We start from the raw sequence: 16,585 nt of genomic DNA on the forward strand, positions 1-16,585 counted from the left end.
TCTGCAGCATGTTACTGTACTGAATACCATTAGGCAATTGTAACATAAGAATAAGTACTAAGCGTATCTAACATAGAAAATGTACAGTAAATATATGGTATAAAAGATTTTTTTTAAATAGTACACCTGTGTAATGCAGCTCCATTATAATCTTAGGGAACCACCATTGTATATAAGTCCATCATTAACTGAAATGTCATTGGGCAATGCACAACTGTATTATATTGTACTTTTCAGATGAGCAAAAAAGTAAACAATCATTAATGCTCATGGTTGGCAAGAGTGTGAATTCATGGGCATCCTTGCATCACAAGTTCTTAAAACTGCATATGCCTCGCCCTAGTAACTCATTTTATAGAACTTAATTTAAGAAAATAGCTGGGCATGCCCAGTACTTTGGGAAGCCAAGGTGGGCAGATCATGAGGTCAGGAGTTCGAGACCAGCCTGACCAACTGGTGAAATCCTGTCTCTACTAAAAATACAAAAATTAGCCTGGCATAGTGGTGCATGCCTGTAATCCCAGCTACTCAGGAGGCTGAGGCAGGAGAATCTCTTGAACCTGGAAGGCGGAGGTTGTAGTAAGCCGAGATGGCTCCACAGCACTCCAGCCTGGGCAACAGAGCGAGACTCCATCTCAAAAAAAAGAAAAAGAAAAGAAAAAGAAAGTAACTGGGCATAGATTAAAAGATATTTGAAAAAAAGTTTGCAACGTTTTTTAAAATATCAAAAACAGCAAAAATTAAAAGTAACTGAAACATTCATCAGTTGATTAAATGTATTATTGTATGCATTTCACAAGTGTGAAAGGGATGAGCTGGATATATTTGTGTTAACATGAAAAGATGTCCATGTTATATTATCACATGTAAAATACACATCTCCGGACAGTATGTGCAGTATGATCCCTTCATATAAAAATGTGTGTGTGCGTGTGCACATGGGCATACATATAGGGTCTGGAAGGACAGATCTTTAATGGTTGAGGAAATTTATTTCTAGGTGGGAAAGGATTAGAAGGCTGCCATAACAAAATAGCATAGGCTGCACGGTTTAAACAACAGAAATGTATGTCTTGTAGTTCTGAAGGCTGAGAAGTCCAAGGTCCAGGTGCCAGCATGGTCAGGCTCTGATGAGGGTCCGTTTCCTGGCTTGCAGATAGCCATCTTCTCACACAGCAGAGAGAAAAAGAACCAGCAAGCTCTCTGGTGTCTCTTCTTTGAGGGCACTCATCCCATCACAAGCACCCCACCCTCATGACCTCATCTAAACCTAAATACCTCCCAAAGGTTCCACCTCCAAATAACTTCACAGTGGAGATTAGGGCTTTAACACAGGTGTTCACAAACATTCAGTTCGTAACAAGAGGGGACTTTCCCTTTTATTCATACACTTTTGTGTTGTTTTAATATTTACAGAATATTTAACGATTGACATTGTATATGTACCAGACAAGGTCTCGCTGAGGCTGGAGTGCAATGGCACAGTCACAACTCACTGTAACCTCAACCTCCCAAGCTCATGCCATCTTCCCACCTCACCCTCCTGGGTAGCTGAGACCACAGGTACATGCCACTATGCCTAGCTAATTCTTTTATTTTTGTAGAAATGTGTCTCACTATGTTGCCTGGACTGGTCTGAAACCCCTGAGCTCAAACAATCCTCCTGCCTCAGTCCCCCAAAGTGCTGGGATTACAGGCATGAACCACCACACCCAGCTGAAAATATACTTTTATTTAAAAAGCAAAAGCATGTAGCTGTGAGTGATAAGTGATCAGAAATGACATCTAATCCAAACTTTCAGTTTTTATGGGTAATCAAAGAGATTTAATAACTTTCTCAAAGTCACATAAATGCAAATGCAAATAAAAACTCAAGATTTCTGGTCTGATGAGTATCAAATTACTGTAATCAAATAAGTATTAAAATAAAACAATGACATTATATGGTTCTCATTAAAGGTAAAAGGCTCAAACAGACAACTCAAAATGTATCTCTAATATTCTAGGCAATTTGTTGCCATTTTCATATCAACATTGGTTTTTACTGTTAATCCCGTTGCTGTTAACCTTGTTTTGTGACAGTCATAAAGACTAGTAAGATCAAGTGGCCAATGTTATGATTATTTATTTGAAAGGTGAAACCAGAAAACAAAGCCTGATTCTAAATAAGGTCATTTTAAATGGCAAATGAACAGATGCCAGTTTTAAGGGACTCCACTGTAGCCTTTCTCAGTGAGTGAGATTTTAACATTGTAATTTATCACCAAAAAGTAATGCAATGCACTACAGACTCTTAAATTGTCACTTTTCCCCTTAAACCCCCTCAAAACACAGATAAAAAATGTTAATTTACTTTAGAAAATTCGAGAAGTGTGGGCGAGAGATCTGGGTATGTTACTTCTATCACAGACTTGGAGAGATGTTGGCCAATTGTCAACAGTCTGTTTCTGGGTCCTGTGGTCTAGAGTCCCCCAAAAGCAAGCCGGGGTCTCCCTGAGCCAGCCCAGCCTCAGGTGCATTTCCAGCGGGTTCTAGGCCAGGCTGGTCTTCCTGGGCCAGTGTGGACCATGTACTTCCTGTGGTTAGCTGGTATTCTCTCACTTTCCCATCTGAGTCCCCTGGAGAGCTGTGGAAACTCCCTCAGGGTTTCTGATGCAATAGATCTGGGCTGGGGGCTGATAATTGGCATTTATAATTCCTTCTCAAGTGCACCATAGGCTGGTAGCCAGCTCTAGGATGGGCTGTGGAGCAAGCAGACCTAATTTATAGCATTTGCTGACTTCCATGTGGTATAAATACTCCCACCAAGCTACCAAGGGTTTCACAACCAGCCTGCAAAATTGCTGCATATTTAGTAATGGGCTCTTGTGGGCCGGTGTGAGCTGATGTGAATTGGCTGCTGAACATTGCTGCAGGTGAGGCTGATGCTGCTGGTCTAGATGGGTTGTCTGGCTTTCCACAGAGATTTTCATCCACTGGTGGTCCTGCCTGCTCTGACTCTGTTTCTCCACCCCTGACTGTATGCCTCGGCTCCATACTCATCTATCCAACTATCCTTTGGTCATTTCCACTTGGGAGGCCTACAGGCTCCTCAAATTTAGCTGGTCCAAAGTTCAACTATTTTATTTTTCTCCCACCATACCTCCTATCTTTCTAGATGTCTTATTTTGGTGAATTGTACCACCACCCACTCACATTTCCTAAGGGAAACTCAAATCCTGTATCCCGTAAATAAATTGCCCATATGTGCCCCAGCCTTTTCCATTCATCTCACATGTGTACGATCATTCCCCTGCCTGCTTGGCCATCCACAATGTCACTCTCCTACTCAGAAGTATTCAGTGGGGCCTCGTCATTCCCCGTAGGATCAAACCCCAGTTTGTCTCTGTGGCCTAAGGATGATCTGATCGCCCCTGTCCAGCCCCACTTCCCCTTCTGCAGGATACTTGAGGCTGGCAACAGTGGGCAGTATTGGATGTGTAGCTTCTCCAAGGCACTTGCTCCTTTCTCACTTCTGGGGACCATTCCTCACGGTGCTCTCTCTCTCTCTCTCTCTGCCTGGAATCCCTTCCTCTGCCTACTTGTCCTTTCAGGCTCAACTCAGAGACTGTTTTTTCTGCCACACTCTTCGAGCCTCCCTCAGAACTTACACTTTCCATTTTCTGTTCCTATTGCACTGGTCACAGGTCTGTTTTAGCAGTGATCTTGTTGGTAGTGTCTGGGTGCAAAGGGCTGCATTTTCATATGTCTGTTATCTCACATTGACTGCCTGGGACGTTATAGATGTTCAGTCATGTTTGTTAAGTAGAAGAATGGCTGAGTGAACTGTGGGCCAAGTTTCACCCATCTTCAGTGCTTACGCTGCAACAGGTAGAACTGAAAAGGTGAAACCAGGGTTAAACGTGGCTCATTCTCCTCCCACTTTTAGGGAGATATTTTTGTCTCCGGAATCTTCAGACCGATGAAGTCCATTCTGATCTGTGTTCCAGCCTTTAAAATGGACTCAAATGTATTTGTTTCTAGGTGGCTCGCAGGTCTGAGCTTCCTGGGAGATCTGCAGACTAGAAATGGTGCAAGACTGGCCTGGGACAGGTTGACCAGCTCTTCAAGACCGAGACAGTGGGGTGAGAACTGCCTACATCTGAACAATGAGAGTGGCAGTACTCTTTCTTTTAATTGGGCTTCCTGTGTTTTCTCAGAGCTTGTAAATGAAGTTAGTATAGATGAATCCAAAGAATGGCAAGAATTTTCAGAGGCTGAATTGATAGAATAGATGGAAGAGCCCATTATCTGTATGAAGAGACTCAGGAAGTAATGAGCTCCAAAAGCCACGAATAGATTCTAAACATGTATCCTGATTTCATCTTAAACGCTCCCTTGCCCATCTTTCTCTGATCCCCTCCAAATGTCTTCATTCCATCTGGTATTAGAATTACTTAGAGCACTGGTAAGACCTCTGCTAATGACACCTATTCTTCTAGGCAGGATGGGTTCTTACTGATTTACACTGAGAGCAAAATACACACACACACACACACACAATTACAAATTCAGATGTTAAAGCACCAAATACGTCTATATGGATGAACATAGTGAAGTTTTAGTTATTTATGATCACTCTTTGTTGCTTATGCTAATACATGCATTATTATGATTAATATTTTAACAATAACTTGCAAAGTGCTTTGGATGCATTTATTTAGTATGCTATAATTTCTAAACAATGTACTCTGCCAAAAGAGGTGACTATTTGCATGAATACATTTTATTTGGCCTAGCAACATAGTAAACCGGGATTTTAAAAAATATATTTCTAATAATTTCTAATAATAAATAATAATCATTAGAATAGCTAGCATTTATTAATCATTTGTTATATTACACACATTGTGCTAAGAAGTGCTTATTCATGGACTATTTTTATTCAATGCCCATTTTACAGATGAGGAAACTAAAGCACGGAGTAACTAAGTAACTGCTCAAAGTAACTGCTTAGTTACTGGGATGGCCCACTAACTAAGGGATGGCCCAGCCCTGGTTTAATAGTCATAGAGCCATAGCAAGGAGACATTGCTGCTTGTTGAAGTTTCTCACCTTAATGTCAAAGCTGACTGGCAGTGAATGTGGTGAGGAAGCAGAAGATAGTGAAAGTGTTCATGCCCTGGAATCTGAAGACCGAATGAAGTTCTCATCTAACTCTTTTGTGGCTGTTTGGCATTCTCTGAGCAAAAGTGAATGAATGGTGGTAACATCTACTCTGCCTGCTTCTATGCCCACCCAGGGGCTGGTATGCGCATGTGCTGGGTTAATTGTATGAAAGTTATTCGCATGTTGGACCTGAGTGAGATCCTATTTCAGGAGCCTCACCTAGGCTCCCTCTCAATGGCCTTTCCCTTTCCTTCCTGTAAGAATAAGCCTACGGCAGAGAAGGAAGCTTCCCGCACAGTTTGCTACCACCGCTTATCAGCGAGACGCACCTGTGCCCTTGAGTAAACATGAGATAATTTTAAATGGAACATCTTTTTTGAGCTTAGGGGTTTATTTTAAGATTATTTAAAATACATGTATCTAGTACATCAAATTGTGATTTCATCATCATTATTATTATTTAGGGTGTTAGGTATATTTGTTTTTAAATAATAGTACATTATTCTGTGGATATGGCAAAAATTAACGCAGGCAGATGTAGATTTATGGTGTATCTAGTGACACTCATGTCCTTCAAGGCCCTTCTTTTGCCCAGATCCCTCCCAGTCCTGCGGGCAGTTTGCATTAGTAATTTCGTTTTCTGTCTCCTAAAGGGGGCTTCCAGAATAGAATGAATCTAAGGCTCCCTGAGACCTGGATCCTCCGTGTGTGACATGGACTGTGTATAACCATTGCAGGAACTTCTTAAAATCCCAGAAAGAGAGGTTTTCATGAGTTCTGGCTGGCAGGAACACAACAGGAGCCAAGGAGAAGGAAAATGGTCTAGAAGAGTTTTTGAAAAATGAACTGAAGGCATTAGTTACAGAAATTCGGTAGGTCCTGCCCATGATCATTTCCAGTTGGAGAGGATCATTCGAAGGCCACCCTCTTATATCACTGTTTGGATGCTGATCCACCCAGATGTCCTCCTCCGGCCATGGTGGGAGTTGAATGTGATCTCAGTGGCCCTCTTCTCTAAGGCCTGCTCGAGGCCACGAGAACCTCCTCACCCAGGAGGACACACTCAGACACACTGACTGGCACCAAAGCATAACAGGCAGCATGCCCCGCCTCGCCGCCAGTGGGATAACTGTGGGATGTGAGTCATGCTCTCGAGCTCCCTGGGGATGAGACAAAGCTAGACTTTCCCTGCAACCACTGACTCACTCTGCTCTTTCTCCTTCCCTACCTGCCTTCCTCACTTCCATACAAGACCCTCCCAATATGCCTTATGCATCTGAATCTCCACCTCAGACTCTGCCTCTAGGAAATCTGATCCAGGACTAAACCTTTCTTGGCAGCCCCGCTACCTGGTTGATGTCCCAGGGTCACCCCGCGGTCAGAGGCCCTCTGCCTCCAGAGCAGTCCTTGCCACGTGTGGGCAGCTCTGGTCATTAGACAGGTCTTTCTTAGCTTGATCCAGGCAGATGGAGCCTCCCTTTCAGAAGACAGTTCTCCTGCCCCGCTCCTCTCCCCTTCCCAGTCCTCTCTTACCCTAAACTTTTCTAGGTCCTTCAGCTGGGCCTTTTGTGGCCAGGTTCCTGTTCTCTCACTTCCTGGGTTCTTTCCTTGCCTCAATCCAGTGTTGCAAAATCCCACCACGGGTGCTCACTCAAGCCCTTCATTCTCACTGAAGGTTGAGGACACACGGAATAGGACTTCCACAAATATGGATACTGCCTTGGATAAGCCCAAATGCTCATCAGGGATTTGGACAACTCTATCACTGAGCTTCAAACCGAAGACCCTCTCACCTGTGTTTCTAGTGGGCTGCACCTTGCCTCAGTGCACCCTCAGGTGATGTTGTCTGTAACCCCACTCACAGGATTTTGCATTTATTTCTGCTACATCTCATTTGCGAGCCTGTTGTCTCAGCCAGTTGAGTTGTATTTTGTATCCTAATTATTTCATCTGGTCCCATCTTTCCAAAGCATGTTACAACAACCATTGTAGGTACAGCCCTGAAGATTTTTAGCTGGAACTCAGATTAGCATTTTGTAATAATTTTATTTCATTGTTTAATTCTTATGAATTTAGTTTATAGTATCAAAGTATGATTTATGGTCACTGTTTGTTGCTCATGCTAATATATGCTTTATTGTGGTTAATATTTTTAACAATAATTTAACTTGCAAAGTGTTTTGCATGCATTTATTTAGTTTGCTATAATTTCTAAACAGTGTAGTCTGTAAAAGGAGGTCAGTGACTACTTGCATGAATACATTTTATCTTGACCTTAGTAAGCCAGGATTTTTTAAAAATTCTTATAATTTCTAATCTAATAATAAATAATTATGAGAATAGCTAGCATTTATTAATCATTTATTATATTATGAACATTGTGCTAAGAAGTGCTTTTTCATGAACTGTTTCATTTAATACCCATTTTACAGATGAGGAAACTAAGGCACGGATAACTAAGTAACTGCTCATAGTCACACCCTTAGTGATTCCCTGGGATGGCCCTTCCCTGTTTTCATAGTCATAGAGCCATAGCAAGGATGTAATTGGCACATCATATCCATTAGCTTCTTCTGCTATAGATTTAAGTTGAAAAGAGAGTCAATTTAAGGAAAATTCACAATCCTGTGTGATACTTGGCAGCAGGCATTGTGAAGGCAGTACATGAATGACTGGTGTTTAGGAAACACTGATTTATAAAGTTTGTTGTTCTCTCTACTTTAAGTCATCTATCAACTTAACCTCTGTTTAATCCTTATCCTGGTTTAACTTCTTAGCAAACATCCTGTGCAGGACAGGCACGGAGGGAATCTTGGGGCCTACTCCTGCTTGGTAGCAGTCCATCAACTGTGGCTCCTGTGTGCAGACATTTAACTATTTTCTCGTCATCCTCTTATACGCAATTTTTTTTCTTGCTAAAAAGGTGTCATTATTTGTCAGCTCCCTTTTTGAAATTCAGATCCACACAACAGTTTTTTTCTAATTTTATTTTTTTGTTGTTGTTGGTTTTTCTGTTGATTTGTTTTTGGGTTTTTTTTTTTGAGACAGAGTTTCGCTCTTATTGCCCAGGCTGGAGTACAGTGGCGCAATCTCAACTCATTGCAACCTCCACCTCCTGGGTTCAAGCGATTCTCTTGCCTCAGCCACCCAAGTAGCTGGGATTACAGGCATGCACTACCATACCTAGCTAATTTTTGTATTTTTAGTGGAGATGGGGTCTCGCCATGTTGGCCAGCTGGTCTCCAACTCCTGACCTCAGGTGATCTGCTCGCCTTGGCCTCCCAAAGTGCAGGGACTGCAGGCGTGAGCCACCACAACCCGCCTTTTTCTAATTTTCTAGTCTAATAGCCCTGCCAAGTACATAAGGAGTATGGCTAAACTGACGTAGCTTGTCTTGGGAAACCCAAACTGGACCCTGGAGATGACCACATTTTGGCTGAGATACACCATCTTGCAAAGAATCCCAAGAGCAATCATCTCTAAAACGGCCCTTGAACCCACAGCTTTATAGCTGGAGGAGTCTACTGCCTTCTCTGTTTTTGAAGCCAAGGACCAACATTATCCACCGACTTTATCCAGCCCTCTTTAATTCTCCTGAATGCTTGAAGGTGATCACAGATAATCTCACAGTCATTTAATTTTTAACCATAGCGTGTCTCATGAGTCCTCCAGATTGGAAAAGAAAATGGCTGTAGAAGATCCAGGTACACTCTTACGACTGCCTAATTGACCTCAGGATCCAGTCTTGCTTTTTTTTTTTTTTTTTGAGACGGAGTCTGGCTCTGTCGCCCAGGCTGGAGTGCAGTGGCCGGATCTCAGCTCACTGCAAGCTCCGCCTCCCGGGTTTAGGCCATTCTCCTGCCTCAGCCTCCTGAGTAGCTGAGACTACAGGCGCCCACCACCTCGCCCGGCTAGTTTTTTGTATTTTTTTTAGTAGAGACGGGGTTTCACCGTGTTAGCCAGGATGGTCTCGATCTCCTGACCTCGTGATCCGCCCATCTCGGCCTCCCAAAGTGCTGGGATTACAGGCTTGAGCCACCACGCCCGGCCCAGTCTTGCTTTTTAATGCTGGTCTCCTCTTCCTGTCTGTCTTACAGCCTTTAGGTGTTCAGCTAATGTAAATTAATTGCTCCCATAGTCAAGGACTTTAGTAGATTTGCTTTTTTTTTTTTTTTTTTTTTTCTGCTGCTAGTCAACCACACTGTGTTCCAAAAGTACTTTCAAAAAGGTATTTTATGGTTTTATTTAGCTTTGTGTTATTTGTAAAATACCTCTTTCCTGGGATGTAGGCTTCTAGGCATTATTCATACAGATCCGGCACACTGTTTGGGGTACACTTAGGCCTCCAAAGCCCTTACCTATATTCCTGTGCTACCCAGCTGTGAGTTCATTGCAAAGGTGCAGACACACCTGCTTGTGATACCTTTCCCTCTTAGCTACTGACTTCTTTGTGACGTCAGAACCCCATTTTCAAGAACTTCCCATTCTATTTGATGGGAAAGAGGGCACTGTTTATAGACTCCAACTCACCTTTAAACTTTGTGAAATCTCTGTTTCTAAACCACAAAATTTATCAGCCCAACTAAGTTTCCCATTCCTAGCTTTTGTGAACGTAAGGATGACATAAGAATTTTCTCTTACAATGCCTCTCACTTCCACTTCCCCAGTCAGTTCCTCCCGGTGAATCAGAAGTAAGTTGAGAATAGCAGCTCCGCCCACAGCTTTCTGATCCTTCTGAGGGCTGAATCTGCCCACTAGTTAGGTCAAGTGTGTGTCCTACACCGTTTTTATCACAGAGACACTATGAGAATGTGTGTGGACAGCTGAACCTGCCACCTGTCTTTCTGCCTGATTTCTGCAGCAGGAATGAATCACTCACTTCCTGCGTTGATGGTGGCTGTGGCTTCCTGTCAGCACAGTAGCACTTTTATTCTTTTCTCCATTCGTCTCCATTATCTTCTAACATGAAAACCATTATGTAGATGCATAGATTTATTTGTCCTTGACTTAACAGAGACAGCTTAGCACTCTCCAAAAGAAAAGAAAAAGTATGTTTCTTATGAGTGGAACATGATAAAATATGCCGTCTCTTGGTCGCATTCTAACTGAGGATTCCATTCCTTGTGATCTTGCTGACTCCCAGGAAGTTCTGTAGAGCTGATCATTTCCTCCATCATCCTAGGTCCATTTTTGCTGGTTCTGCTCTGTATGATGATTGGGATGGTCCAACTGGCTACATCGTCTCAGGTTCCCTTTGCTAACTGGCTTCCTGCTAGGCTTGGTTTGGCTCATGTGAAGCCCTGGTTGACAGAGTGGGTGGAAGGAAAGGAAAAGCCAGGGCATTTCACCACCCTTAATATACTAATGATTCAAATTTGTGCCTCAGCAAACATGCAGATTACCTGGGATCCTCAGCAGAGAATAGAGCTACTTCTGCAAATAGTAGGCCCATGAATGCTAAGAGGATACTGAAATTGCCACCTATGTAATGGGACGTTTTGGATGAGAGGTTCATGGAGGTTCTGACTGATCAGGTTCGAAGAGTACATGAGCATTTTTCCTGGCAGATCTACTCATGACGGACATCCCAGGAAGACAGAAGAGAAGATGAGCAGTTATGGAAACCCAAAGTTGTATGGTGTGCTTGCAAATGGGATTAATATATTAATTTGTAGGACTTTGTTTGGGGGCATGATAGGAGATTAAGCCAAAAAAAAGAAAAAAAAGTGGATTGAATCCAGTATATGAAGGACCCTCTGTAATAGCCATGCTTTCTCCCAGGGGTGAGTTCACAGGAGCTCCAGAGAGCTCTAGAGTGAGGAGGGTGGGAAGGACAATTTCGCATATCATCTACATTGTATACTGGGCTTCTATAGACGATTGTGTTTGATGAAAGTGCGCAGCTTAAAAAGTTCAAAATCCACTGTTGTGGCGATAGAAAATGTATTGGTCAGGGTTTTTAGATGCATATGAGAGAATCGCCTCTAGGTGGTTTAGGTGGGGAGGGGTACTGATGAACAAAGTTCCCAGAGTCATGGGATGGATCAAGCAGTGGGGTTTAGGCTGAGCTTCCCAAGTGACTCTCAGAATGGCCCACCAGAATCAGCCGACCAAGGGGTTGGCCACTGCGGAAGGGGTCGGGAAGCTGCTGAATCAGGAGACCCCCTAGGGGCTGCTGCTCAGAGCCACTCCAGCTCTGCCATGGCCCCTGACCACAAAATGATGACCCTGACTCTGTCTCATTCCCTGCATCACTCAGTTCCCAGCAAAGCTGTGCAGGAGCCCATCTACTTCGTAGAGCCTACATCATATGGCCACATCCCAGCAGCAAGGAGGCCATAAAATGAGGTTTCTGTTGTCTTATTTTTGCATCCTATGTTGAAAAGACAGAAATTATCCTGAAAGACTCTATCAAAATAGGGATTGTGATCAAAAGATTTAGGGGATACTCAAATCACAAGTGTCCACCTCAGGAAGACATATTTTCTAAAGGAAGGAGAATAGGATGAAATTTGCATTTTAAAATATCATTTTGATGAAACCATTTGTTTTTTAGTCAAGGCCAATCCTGATGACTGTGTGAGGTCATGAGACTGCTGGTTTCTCTAACTAGCTTCACATTTTCTTTTACCAAGTTATCTAAATCCAAGCTAGCTTTTTGTTAACTTTTATGCCAGGCCTCAAATCATCTTTTACTTACATGGCATTACCTTGGAATCCTTTCTTGGCCTTTCATGCTTCATTATTGTGCAGTTTGGTGAAGACCCCCTGCTCCCTCAGGTGTAGCATCCTCCTGCCACATGAGGGATACCTTAATAATATGACCATCAGCCATAAGCCTCAGCCCTTTCCAATGTCGCGTCCCACAGTGCATAACGTACCAGCAAATGTTTATCACAGCTTCCTCAAGGCCAGTCATTCAGTCTCCAGGACTCTCAGTGAGGTTGGGCTGGAATTTCCTGTTGCTGTGGAATAAAGCATGAACAACTGCCACATGATGTGTCGCTAAAATGAATGCAGTATCATTAGTGTGGTAGACACTGTGAGGCGCCCCCAGATCCCCCTTAAGGAGGGACTTGTTGCCCAGTTGCTGGGAATGCTAACCATGGGGAGTCAGTAGCTGCCGGGCAGCCCCTGCAGGGGTACCTGGGCTGAAGGGGGCTGCCTAGGCAAGGGTCATGCCATTCCTGGGGACACCCACATTCAGTGACTGATGCTGGTGGGGGTACAATGGCGTAGCCATCTCAGCCCACCTTGGGACACCCCTATGAGGTTGGCTCATCCTGAATCCTGAACCTCATCTCCATCTCCCTGTGTCCACTCCTGCTTCCTTCCCATTCCACAGGCATTGATCCCATGGGCACTCCTTAATAAGCCTCCTGTACCCTAAACTCTGTCTCCAAGCCTGCTTCCGGGAGACCCCAACCTGTGACCATCAGCCTCTTGGAGAAATACACAGATGCCCCAGCATGCCACACTCCAGGTAGATGCTCCCCCCTCCCAGGGCACCCAGTTCACTTTAGAAATGTGCAGCTGCCAACTGCTCTCAGCAAGGAGATGTCTGGTGCTTGGTGCTTGAGAGTAGTTTCGTTCATTTAAAAACTTCACATAAATTTTTACATTAACATTTTTTAACCTGAAAAAAATTGAATTCTAGTTAGTGATATGTACATTAGAAGTATTTAGGGGGAAGTACAGACATCCAAGTTTTTATTTTAAATGCACCAAAAATAAGATGGATTGGGGGGTGCGTAGAGGGAGGTAGAGATGGAAAAATATGGATAAAACAAGTATCGTAAAATGTCAATGGTAGAATCTTGATGGTGTGTATATGAATGTTCACTGAAAAATTCTTTCAATTTTGCTGTGTGAAACTTTTTATTTTAAAGTATTGGGAAAATAAATAGATATAACTGAATAGGAAGAGTAGACTGAGATTGTTTTATGAACTTATTTCAACGATAAAGTTAAGCCCATCAAATACTTGAGATTATATCAGTGTAATTTCCCTGATATGCTTGAACCCATTATTTATTCAGCAAACATTTATTGAGCATGTACAATGAGTTTGAATATACAGTAAGTGTTCCAAGGAAGACAAAGAAATATAAGAGCTATATTCAGTAAGTTTGTTTTAGTGGATTCAATAAATACATGTGGAAAGTTAAGTAGTTATAGTTCATATCACCCTAGACGTAGACTTTTAAAATACATGGATTCTCCTTCCTGTAGGAGACAGCTACAAAGCAAAACTCAAACAAAAACAAATGCATGTATTGGTTCTACCATACAGATAATGTTTCTAGCAATGAATAATAATAATAATAATAATAATAGCAGACCTTACACAGTGTTCACCATGTACCCGGCAATGTTCCGAGGTCTTCACCTGTTTTGATGCATGTCATCCTTACACTATGTGGTGGTGAGAATGTATCTGCAGATTTGCAACTAAAGGGGATGTGACTAGCTGAGGGCACCACCTGCTGTGCTCTCTAACCCATCACTGAATTTCTAAGCCAGTGGCTGAGCCCAGTAGGGATACTAAGGCAAGCACACTCCCAAGAGACACGGGTGGCCTCTGACAGCCATCGCTGGCTCCGTGACTCCCAGATGGCCTCGCCAGCCTTTCTCAGCCAGCATGGTGATCTAGGATGCTGTCCCCAACCTTTCTTCCTCCCCACTCTCCTTTACAGTGACAAGACCTGTGTGGCAATTCGATGGCTCTCCCCACCTCCCTAGACTGCCTCCCTCTTGCTCCCCACTGTCCCTCCCAGGGCTAATTTTTGAAAATAGTAAACAAGACTCACCTTCAAGCACGCCTTTCAAAGGCAAACCAACCACTCCGGAGCCCATACCCCAGCCACCTCTTTCATGAGCTCCCACACTCCAGGCCATAACCCACCAACCCTGATCACCCCGGGGCCAGGTAGCAGACAACCAGGGACAGCCCCTTCCTTAGTCCCTCAGTGCTGCTATAAGAAAATGCCTCAGGCTGGGTAACCTAGAAACAATAGGCATTTATTCTCACAGTTCTGGAGTCTGGGAAGTCCAAGAAGAAGGCACCAGCAGGTTCGGTGTCTGGTGAGGGCTGCTCTCTGCTTGAAGGTGTTGCTGCATCTTCTGGAGGGGACGAATGCTCTGTCCTCATGCAGCAGAAGGAACAGAAGGGGCCAACTCACCCCTCAAGCCCTTTGGTAAGACCCTAATCTACTCATGAGGGCAGGTCCCTCATGGCCTCCTCCCCTCCTAAGGGCCCCACTTCTTAACACTGTTGCACTGAAGATTAAGTTTTAACATGAATTTGAAGGAGGCACAAACATTCAAACCACAGCAGCCCCTATGCTCCAGAGTCTAACGAAATTACTCAAACCACCCAGTCCTAAGCCGGATTACCTTGCCCTACATGTTGCTCCCCACGGAAACCACAGCAAAAGCTCCCGCCCACAGATTTCCCCTCACCTTCTGCCTCTAACAGACCCTGGTGTTTCCCTGTGTGGCCCCCGACAGTGTGGCAAGCCCTCCTCTTGGAATCTGTGAGTAACAAACTGTCTTTTCAATGGTGGTCATCTCCTGATATGCTGGCCTTGCCAAAACAAAATCATAATAAAACCTAAATATAGATATAGATATAGATAGGTTTACTATAGACCTATATATAGTAAACCTATATATAAAAACCTATATATAGAGAGAGTAAACCTATATATATAGTAAACATATATATGTGTGTGTGTATATATGTATTTTTTTACTTTAAGTTCCGAGAGGCCCGTGCAGAACGTGCAGGTTTGTTACAAAGGTATACATGTGCCATGGTGGTTTGCTGAACCTATTGACTCATCCTTTATGTTTCCTCCACTCACCCCCGACTCCCCAACAGACCCCAGTGTGTGTTTTTCCCCTTCCTGTGTCCACGTAAAACCTATATTTTTTAAAAGCCAGTTAAGTACAAATGTCCCTTGGTGTTCAGCTTTTCTGAGTTACTGTTTACAACATGTTGAGCTCTTAAAATAGCAAGAATGCCAAGAATAGTTTGCTCTCAAGTACGTGGTTTTACGGTCTTACATGCACAAGGAAGAGAACAGAAGGTATCTATATATGAGTAGTGAGTGTAGCAGTGCTCTTGGGGCCCCACCAGATCCTCAAGCCTGGGCTGGTGCCCCACTGTGTTGGGAGTGGTGGCTGCTAACTGGCCTCCCTCCCCAGGAGATTCTCCCCCATGAGATGCAAGGCAGCACAGGGGTGCAAAAGCGCAGCCCCCTTGCCTCAGTGCAGGACCAAATCTCTGGTGCAGTTCAAACCCCAGAGCTCCCTGCAGGCTCAGGCTGAGGTTGGCCTCCTGCTGAGGTCCCATTGCTTGCCCCCATCCCCTTCTCCTGAGAGCTTTCCTCCACCACATCGCCTGCACAAGGATCCCCTGTGAGTGAGACCCGCAGCGGCCTAGTAACCTACAAGTAAGCATCACAGGAAATGTGGAGGGACCTTGTGCTGGGTGCAGGGTTTTCCCGTAGTGTGTGTAATGGTTATGAATTATTTAGTGACTCCTGCTCATCTCCTTAGTACAGGCTGTCAGAGCCTAATTAATGGATCAGCCCATAGGCAGCTCCCTAAATATCCCACCTATAAAGAGCATGAAGGAACCCACTGGCATGAGCAGCGCATTACCTACGGGCAAATTCACATCCCCTCATTCGGCTTTTTGCTTCAGGGAGAAGATGCAACTGGGACCCATTTTTGCCAAAGTAGAGGCTGCCTATGGGTGAAAATAGCAGGCAGAAGGGATAGCCCATGTTTATGGGGCACTTGCTTAGTGCCAGGAACCCTGCTAAGCACAGGAAGGACAAATGGCCTAACCCAAATCACACAGCTAGTAAGCAGCAGCATTCAGCTCCGCCCCACAGCTGCAACCTCCTACCCAGCCTGATGCTCTGGTTCCGGACAGGCTCCTCCTCCTGCCCTCCTGCCCCCTTGAAAGTGGAGGAGCAAATCAAGAATATTGGCGTGAAGGGAGGCACCTCATGGCTGGCCCTGTTGACTGTATTTAGTCTTCAGATTTCATAAATATGCAAACTAGGAAAACAGAATGATCTTCTGTCTTTTTAGTTTTTTCTTTTGTTTTGTATTATTCATATCTTTTGTGGTAACATGTAGACCTGACACCCCAGTCTTCTGTCTTTTAAGTTGTATAGTAAATAATGTTCATCATTTTCTTTAAAACTTGACTCTAGGCCAGGCAGAGTGGCTTGCACCTGCAATCCCACCACTTTGAGAGACTGAGGCAGGAGGATCCAGGAGGTCAAGGCTGCAGTGAGCCAAAAGCGAACCACTGCGTTCCAGCCTGGGCAATAGAGGAAGACCCTGTGAAGAAAAGAAAGAGAGAGAGAGACAAAGAAATGAAAGAAAGAAAGAGAGAGAAAGAAAGAGAGAAAGAAAG

At 43.9% G+C, this 16,585-nt stretch overlaps 1 protein-coding gene across 1 annotated transcript in view; it reads left to right on the top strand.

Moving 5' to 3' along the window:
• Positions 1-16,585, top strand: part of RIN2 (Ras and Rab interactor 2) — a 252,268-nt gene that overhangs the window by 61,989 nt on the left and 173,694 nt on the right. The gene's annotated exons all lie outside the window — the stretch shown is intronic.

Source organism: Colobus angolensis, unplaced genomic scaffold (genome assembly GCF_000951035.1).
Source record: "Colobus angolensis palliatus isolate OR3802 unplaced genomic scaffold, Cang.pa_1.0 Scaffold117, whole genome shotgun sequence".
Taxonomy (NCBI): Eukaryota; Metazoa; Chordata; class Mammalia; order Primates; family Cercopithecidae; genus Colobus; species Colobus angolensis.